This window comes from Oxyura jamaicensis (assembly GCF_011077185.1).
Source record: "Oxyura jamaicensis isolate SHBP4307 breed ruddy duck chromosome 16 unlocalized genomic scaffold, BPBGC_Ojam_1.0 oxy16_random_OJ71284, whole genome shotgun sequence".
In the NCBI taxonomy this organism is placed as follows: domain Eukaryota; kingdom Metazoa; phylum Chordata; class Aves; order Anseriformes; family Anatidae; genus Oxyura; species Oxyura jamaicensis.
In genome coordinates this window covers 195,705-204,204 of record NW_023304437.1, presented here as the reverse complement: position 1 = coordinate 204,204, position 8,500 = coordinate 195,705, and the positions used below count along the sequence as shown (strand labels likewise).

Here is an 8,500-nt window from a genome sequence, read left to right as displayed (position 1 = left end):
AATACATAATTGCTGACTTCATATATATAACAGCTATATTATATAGTTTTTATATACAGATATATATGTATACATATATAATAGATCTTATTGTCATATCTCTGATTATAACCACAACCCTGTGGCCAGTTCCCATTCTGCCATTCTGCCAAGGATCCCTAAAAGAACCCACCTGTCCTCCATAGTGACAGGTGACAGAGCCCAATCCTGAAACCACAGTTGTTTAAAATTTAATAATGTGGGCAATCCCAATGCAGTCTAGAAGAGAACTCCCATATTTAAAAATAAATCCACAAACTTGTGTCTTGAAAAGATCATAGCTCCAAAATAAAAGTGAATTGAGTGGTCAAAAGCTGTTCCTTGGAGGGATATCTGTTGTGTAACCATTTTTAAGAGGAAATGGACCTGACATTTAAAAAGTCAGGTGTCAAATGGCCAATATACAGAAATTATTAGAAAGAAAGATAGGGTCTCTGTAAGACGATGTTTTCCCAGCAGTTTGGAGCTACCAACATAAACAAGAATTTAAGAAGCCATATCAGTCTTAATAATAGTTTCAAAGGACACTGACACTATGGGAAAAATGTAGTCAACCAGCCAGAGGCTGCTTTAGATTTACATATGCATGTAATTTCATAACTGAAAGGCACTCCTGAAGGACTACAAGTTTCCCCACAAAATAAATATTCTAAATTATACATATTCTAATAAATATTCTAAAATTCAAGCACTTGGTGCTTCAAGCACAAAAGCATGTCAGTTCACTTTCCAATACCAATAAAGCCAAAGGACAATAAGAACGCAAGTAGTCAATGAGGAAATTAAGGAAATTTATGCTATTTACCAACAGATTAGCTATATTAGAGGGCTTTCTTTACCAAAGAGATCAGAGCTAACCATAGACAATCACTGAATCTCACATAATATTTTGAAGAATCAGCTAGTTAAAATAGGTGATTATCCCACTATATTTAGCACTGGTGCAACCTCACCTTGAATATTGTGTGCACTTCTGGGCTCCACAATATAAAAAGGATGTTAAGTTATTTAAAAAGCATCCAGAGGAGGGCAACAAAGCTGGTAAAAGGGCTGGAAAGCATGTCCTATGAGGAGAGGCTGAGGACACTTGGATTGTCTAGTCTGGAGAAAAGAAGGCTAAGAGGTGACTTCATTGCTCTCTACAACTTCCTGAACAGGGGAAGTGGAGAGGGAGGTGCCAATCTCTTCACCCTGGTGATGATCTTTTAAGGTCCCTTCCAACTGAACTAGTCTATAAACAGAGTAACTACAATCAGTTACACAACCCTGGTATCATTCAGAATGCAACAAAAGTTTATATCATAGTACAGACATTTAAATGCACGTTAAAATAAATTCTATTGTCAAATTAAAAAAAAAAAAAAAAAAACAGGAAATATGAAGACAGCACAGATACTATATTAGCAACGATTATACAAGAACAAATGTGCCCTATCAAATTTAATTACTTCAACAATGCTTCTCCAACAGCATCATTTATAATGCCATACATGATGCTAAGAAAAAAAAAAAAAAAGTATATCTGAAAGGTCTAAAATAATGGAATAATTTTAAATGCGTCTATCCTTACACCCAACTCAGGCTCTGTGGCAGGATCCATGCACCCCTTTGAGTCACCCAGAGCAAGGCAGTTCAGAAACTTTCTCTAGCAGTACAGTCCACTCAGCGATTCCAACACCAGAAATACAAGGAGAAAATGCAGAGAAAGAAATGGCTCCTCAACACTCCTGGAGACTCCAGAGACCCTCGGTCTTGGTAATCCTCTTTCTCTTTTCCCCGACATACTCCAAAGCTTCAGCTGTTTGCTAGGAGGTACAAAACTTGAACAAGATCCCCAACAAGTTTACTTGTTTTGGTATGACCCTTTCAGTTTTTACTCGGTCCCTTTTCTGGGGACCTCAACATCTCCCCTGTGTGCGCTGCTGCTCCCATGTCACCCCTGGGGACTCAGCACCCTCGGGGCCACGGGGCAACCACTCAGTAAGGTCACAAGCACTGAGGGAAGACACCCCAATGGAGATGGAGAGCAATATCACAACTCTGTTCTCTCCCCCCTTCCCTGCGTGTTTTACCGCCTGGTGTCCAGACACCCGTCGTGTCTCCCATGGGGACACATACCCAGTGGGACGGGCACAACTCCACTGAAGTGTTATGGAGGGTGTCAACCTCTGGGACCTTTGGGTGAGAAGATGAACAAAGGGGTAGTCCTTGGGAGAGGGGGTGGAGAGAAAATATCCCTCTCCGCCCCAAAATACTTCCCCGCCTCATACACACCACTCACCTGACACAGGGGCTCTGTTGTCTGGGGCAGCGATGTGGCCGCCTCTACCCTGGCTCTGAGTTCCTTGCTCCGGGAGGCTCGGCCTGTGTAGGAGTGGCGGCGGCTGCTGGCAGAGGGTGGGGGGAGGTGGCTGTTGTAAATGAGCGGCGTCCCCGTTCATGGTGAAGCTGAGGAAGCTGGAGTGGATCGGGGGAGACTACAGGAGAAGAAAGGGAGGCTGGGGGGGAGGGGGGGGGGCGACGGCTGCTGCAGCGATGGAGGAGGGGGAGAAGGAAAAGAAGGTGGCAGGCGCAGGAGGAGGGAGAGGAGAGATGGCGGAAGGAGCCACCAATCTTCTGGTGAGCACGACTCCTTTATCCACCTCTCGCACCTGGCGAAGGGGATCCGATCGATCTTCAGTGCTGTCCTCCCCGGACTTTGTGGATTCCCGTTCGTGGTTCTGCAAGCAGGCGGAAGGAAAGAGGCGGGTAGTCGGACTGCACCGTGGAAGGTTCTGAATTGGTGGCGATCGGCATCACTTCCCCCTTCCCGCCCGCCCCCAATCAGTTGGCAGCAGCTGGGGTCCCTGCCGCCCGAACAGTGCACAAGAGGTGGCAAGCATGGCAACAAACTCCCTTTTGGTCTCCCCTTCCCTGCGAAGTAGCAGTGGTGGGACAAGGGGGCTGCCACCGCTTGTTGTCCAAGCAAGGTGTCCCCCTTGTAAGAGGTGTCAAGGTCTACTTTATCCGTCTTGGCCCTGACTGGAAGGGGGGGGGCGATTCCTAGCGAATGCCTGTTCATGTATTAGATCTGTCTTTTTGCATGTGCACATCTTCCCCTCTCCCTATGTAGGGCAGGGGCAAGTCCTCTATCCCCTAATGTGAGAAATAAAGTTGTGTTTTTGCAGTGGAAAATTCCACTAACCTTGCCTATTCAAAAGTGATTGTGCAGGCATTACAGTGGGGAGTAAGTTAAGCAGATAAGGGGACAGTGGAAGGTCCAAATGTCCCCAGATAAAGAGGATAGCTAAGCAAAACAAGACGAGCAGTGCAAAATCAGTAAAAACAAAAAATCACAGGCCCTCTAGTCACAAAAGAAGAAGGGAAAAAAGGAAAATGAGAAAATAAAGGTTAGTCAAAAAAAATTGTACCTATACAGTATAGTAATAAGCATAGAGTAGTTTATTAACATGTAGTACTCGGCCAACAAGGAAACGGGAGGAATTAAGCCTTGGGTAATAGGGTATTATAAGGTTATGATATACTTTTGCTGGGTGCTCCTGCTTGCAGGACGCCGGCCATTGCAATCGCGAATAAAAATGATACTTCACTGAGATCCTTGCCTGAGCCTGTGTTATTGGCTACAGATTCTTTCTCACACTAACATTGGGCTGGTGTCCTGGTTTTGGCTAGGTTAGAGTTAATTTTCCTCCTAGTAGCTGGTATGGTGCTATATTTTGGATTTAGGATGAGAATAATGCTCGTAACACACCAATGTTTTAGTTGTTGCAGAGCAGTGCTTACACAGAGTCAAGGACTTTTCAGCTTCTCATACAGTCCTGCCGGCAAGGAGGCTGGAGGTGCACAAGAACTTGGGAGGGAACAGAACCAGGGCAACTGACCCAAACCGGCCAAAGGGATATTCCATACCATATGACATCGTGCCGAACAATAAAAACTGGGGATAGTTGGCTGGGGAGAGGAAGGCTGTTGCTTGGGGACTGGCTGAGCATCTGTTGGCTCATGGTGTGCAATTGTATTGTGCAACAACTGCTTTTTTATTCTTTTTTTTTTTTTTTTCCCCTTTCTTATTAAACTCTTCTTATCTTAACCCATGGATTCTCGCACGTTTACCTTTTTTCCATTCTCTCCCCCATCCCACTGTGGGGGATTGAGCAAACAGCTGTGTGGTGCTTAGCTGCCTGCCAGATTAAACCACAACAGTCCTTTTGGTGCCCAATGTGCAGCACAAAGGGTTGGGATAACAATAGATCTGACCAGACCATGTTAGAGAGAACAAATTTGCTTTTAATTTGCTATATATTTGTTTAGTAGCTGCTGGCCACAAAGTTGATTTATTTGCTCTCAAAGTTGTTGTATTTGCTCACAGAGTTGTGTTATAGAATTATAGAATCATTAAGGTTGGAAGAGACCTTCAAGATCATCTGGTCCAGCCATCACCCTACTACCAATGTCACCCACTAAACCATGTCCCTGAGGCTCAGGGGAAGCTCAGGGGTGTTATGTACTCCCTTACTTTCTGTATATGCTTCCTGTTTTGTTGTTTGTCATCTCTGGGGTCTGTTTTAAAGTTGTGAAACATGGGATTAGAAATTAGAGAGTGACTGATTAAGAATAAATATTTAGACAACACTCATTGTTTAATATGTGCTACATTTGTGATGTACTGGGCCTATGCTGAGCCTAGGCCTCCTAATGAGCCCCTGGGGCTCCAAGAACCAGATCAATGTAACCTTATTGTTCGGACTGTGAGCAAGGGCTCAAAGATAAGGCGGACTGTTTACAAAGGATAAGATAAACATGCAAGGCCTCAAGATAACAGGAGCCCCTCGGACCCCAAGAATCGGACCAAACCAACCTTATGGCTCAGATTGTGACCAAGGGCTCAGGGAGCATGCGCAGGGAGACGAGGTTAAAAGTTCAACTCTGAGGAAGATGTCTTACTTCATCCTGACGACCACCCAGTGACCACCAGAGAATACTACGCAAGCGCAGAAGGACTGATAAGATAATTAGCATACGAAGCGGGGCTAGGCGGAGCTAGGAAATGAATATGTATAGGTGTGTTGCGAAACTTAATGCATATGTAAGATTTTAGGGGATAAAAGAGAATGCAAGCGAGCGAATTGTTGCGCACGATGTTGGTGGGACTACCCCCGTGCTGCCCAGCGCTGAATAAAACATACCTACTTTACAATCTTACTGACTGTGGAGTCAGTTTTCCGTGAGTCAGTTGGTTTTGATTTTATCACTTTGCTGTACTGTGTAACACTGGCTTCTGACATGATAAGAGTACTAGTTGTAAGCCTAATCTGGTATTTCTGCTCATCATTTCAGTCATCTTTGTACTTCAGGAACCATCTATTGTAAACTACTAACAAATACGTTCTTGTGGCGTAATGACCACCAGGGTTCTTTTAGGATCAGTAGTTTCTGCTACTTTATTGATGACATAACTTCATTATATATCTATGTTGCATTCACATATTGAGGACAGGCCCCCTTCTTATACCATTTCCCCCCAGCAGTACTTTCCCACTAACTATTCATTGGTCAACAACTTTGCCTGGACACCACAAGAACCCAGCAACCCCCATGCCCCAAGGGCCGGAGAACAAGCAACTCCAGCTGGCAAGGTGTCTCCTGAATCACCCCTCTTTGTTCCCTCCTCTAAACTCTTTACATTCCTGATGGCCTCATCGTTAAGAGTCTGATGTTATCACCAACCATGGGGCTTGTCGACCCCCATGACCACACTCCCACACATTCTTTACCTTTTCTCCTAGTGAAGCCAGGGACAGAAGAATGGGGGCTTGCTTAATCCCATTAAAATAGATGTAGCTGAGCATCTTTGCTTACTACTGTGCAAATTAACTCAAACAAGGAGTCTCGGGGCCCCTCACATAGGATGTTTCCTGACAAAAATAGGGAACCTGTCTCAAAAACCAGCTGAGACTGACCTTGTTGTTTGGACAGGAGCCAAGGAGCAGCTGAGTCTGTACCAAGGTCAACTAGTGGTGATGAAGAAGAGTTATCAGCCTTCATCCCCCCGCAGCAGGGTGGGGGAGAGAATCAGAAAAAAAGTAAAAGCATGTGGATTGAGATAGAGACAGTTTATTAGGACAGAAAAGAAAGGATAATAATAATAATTATAATAGTACTAATAATAGTAATGTGTGCAAAACAAGTGATGCACAGTGCAATTGCTCACCACCTGCTGACTGATGCCCTGCCTATCCCGGAGCAGCCCCCCCCCCCCGGCTAGCCACCCCTATATATTGTTTAGCATGACATCAGATGGTATGGAATACCCCTTTGGCCAGTTTGGGTCAGCTGTCCTGGGTCTGTCCCCTCCCAGCTCTTGCTGCACCCCCAGCCTGCCCGCTGGCAGGACAGAACAAGAAGCTGAAAAGTCCTTGGCTTAGTGTAAGCACTGCTCTGCAACAATTAAAACATCAGTGTGGTATCAACATTATTCTCATCCTAAATCCCAAACACAGCACCATACCAGCTATTAGGAGGAAAATGAACTCAGTCCTAGACGAAACCAGGACAAGACTTCAAAACCTAAATATGTTACAATCTCCTGTGATATTTGAGTCTTTTCCCTTGATACTCAGTATCCGCTGAGCCCAAGGAAATTTAGTAGATTGTGTGTTCCAAACATTCTTCCCAAGAGTTGTCAGCTAGCAGTTGTCATCAGCATACTGTAGTAGTATTCCATTTTTGTTGTCTTGTCTCCATAATTCTAATTCTTTTGCTAGCTGATCTCCAAAGATCATTGGACTATTTTTAAATCCTTGTGGTAATACTGTCCAAGTACGCTGAGTTTTTCTTCCCATCTCGGGGTTCTCCCATTCAAAGGCAAACAATTCCTGACTCTCAGAATCAAGTGGGATGCAGAAAAACGCATCTTTAAATCTAAAACTGTAAACCATCCCTGTTCTTCAGTGAGAACTGTTAATAATGTCTATGGATTTGCTAACACAGAGTGAATATCTTAGACAATTTGATTCACTGTGCTCAGATCCTGGACTAACCTATAAGATTTCCCGTCAGCTTTCTTAATGTGTAAAATTGGAGTGTTATACTTAGATTCACACTCTCTCAACACCCCATATGCTTAAAAACTTAGGGTAATAGGGACTAACCCAAGTTTAGCTTCTAATTTTAAAGAATACTGTTTCAGTCTTACTGGTACTGATCCTGGCTTAAGATCTGTCCTTAGGGGTTCAGCCTTCTTTGATCTTCCTTGTATTTGTACTGCCCAAGCAATAGGAATCATTGTGTCCTCAACTTCAACTGGGATTTTTCCTTCCCTTTGTTCAGTCTCCTGTAATAACAACATTGAAGCTTCGACAAATTTAGATTCAGGCATTAATACCTCTACCTCACCATTTTAAAATTTCATTTCAGCTTCTATATTTTCCAATAAATCTCTACCTATTAATGGTTTTGGTGCACCTTGAAGATACATAAACTGATGAGTTACCCATTATTTTCCAGTTTTCAACTTTAGGTGCTTAAAGAAGGGTCTTGTCTGATTTTCCTGTTGTACCAATAATTCTTACAGTATCATACCCTAATGCATATTCCTTTGTGTTTAAAACCAAATACGTAGCTCCTTGAGTAGCAACCAAGCACTCTATTTCAGTTTCATCTTCCCCCAGCTTAATTTTAACCAGAGGTTCTGCTGGGGAAGGCTCCTCCAGTCCTCTTCACTGTCTAGCCTTTATGTCTACTAAGGGAGTTTTTGATCCCTTGGGACCCTGTAGGGATGGACACTCTCATTTCCAGTGCCCTTCCTTTTTACAATAAAGAACACTGAGTTTCTCCTATCAGGGGCTTTGTCATTCCTTTACCACATCCTTTGCCCCGGTAACCTCCTCTAAATCTACTTCTAGGTCCTCTTTGAGAACCATAAGTTCCTTCCAGTACATCAATCTAGCATTTCATTTCTCTTTCTGCTGTTCCCTATTTCTATAAACTACCCAAGCTTTATCCAACAATTTTCGCAAATCTCTAGCATCTGCTCCCTGAAGTTTGTGTAACTTCCTCTGAATTTCATTGTTTCAAAAGCACTAGCCACCCTATCCGGGTCATCCCTGCAGATTCCGGCAGAAATTTTTTCTGGCGTATTTCCCATGGCAACTTTCTTGGACTCATCATCTGATCCCTCCATCCCAGAGGGCTCACACCCCTGATTCTGAGGTCTCTACCTCAACCCTGTAGCTACTAACATTTCTACATCCTCTTTCCTGCTCATTCAACTTCAAACATCTCTGACCAATGCTACATGCCAAACAACATCTTTTTAACACCTCCTTTTTATCTTTCTCCCTCCTGCCCTTTTCTAATGCCAGCACCAAAGGTTCAGTAAGGGCCAAATTGATTCCACAATTCTTTCGCCACTTAGGATGCTGCCTCAATGTAAACAACATATCAGCATACAATACTTCAT

At 43.7% G+C, this 8,500-nt stretch overlaps 1 long non-coding RNA gene across 1 annotated transcript; it reads right to left on the bottom strand.

Annotated features, from left to right (window-relative positions):
* Nucleotides 1-1,293: 1,293 nt before the first annotated feature.
* Nucleotides 1,294-2,981, bottom strand: LOC118157983. Its single transcript, XR_004746763.1, has 3 exons — nucleotides 2,691-2,981; nucleotides 2,321-2,487; nucleotides 1,294-2,214 (listed from the first exon to the last, which is right to left on the bottom strand). It is a non-coding gene; the product is annotated as an uncharacterized LOC118157983 (long non-coding RNA).
* Nucleotides 2,982-8,500: the final 5,519 nt, after the last annotated feature.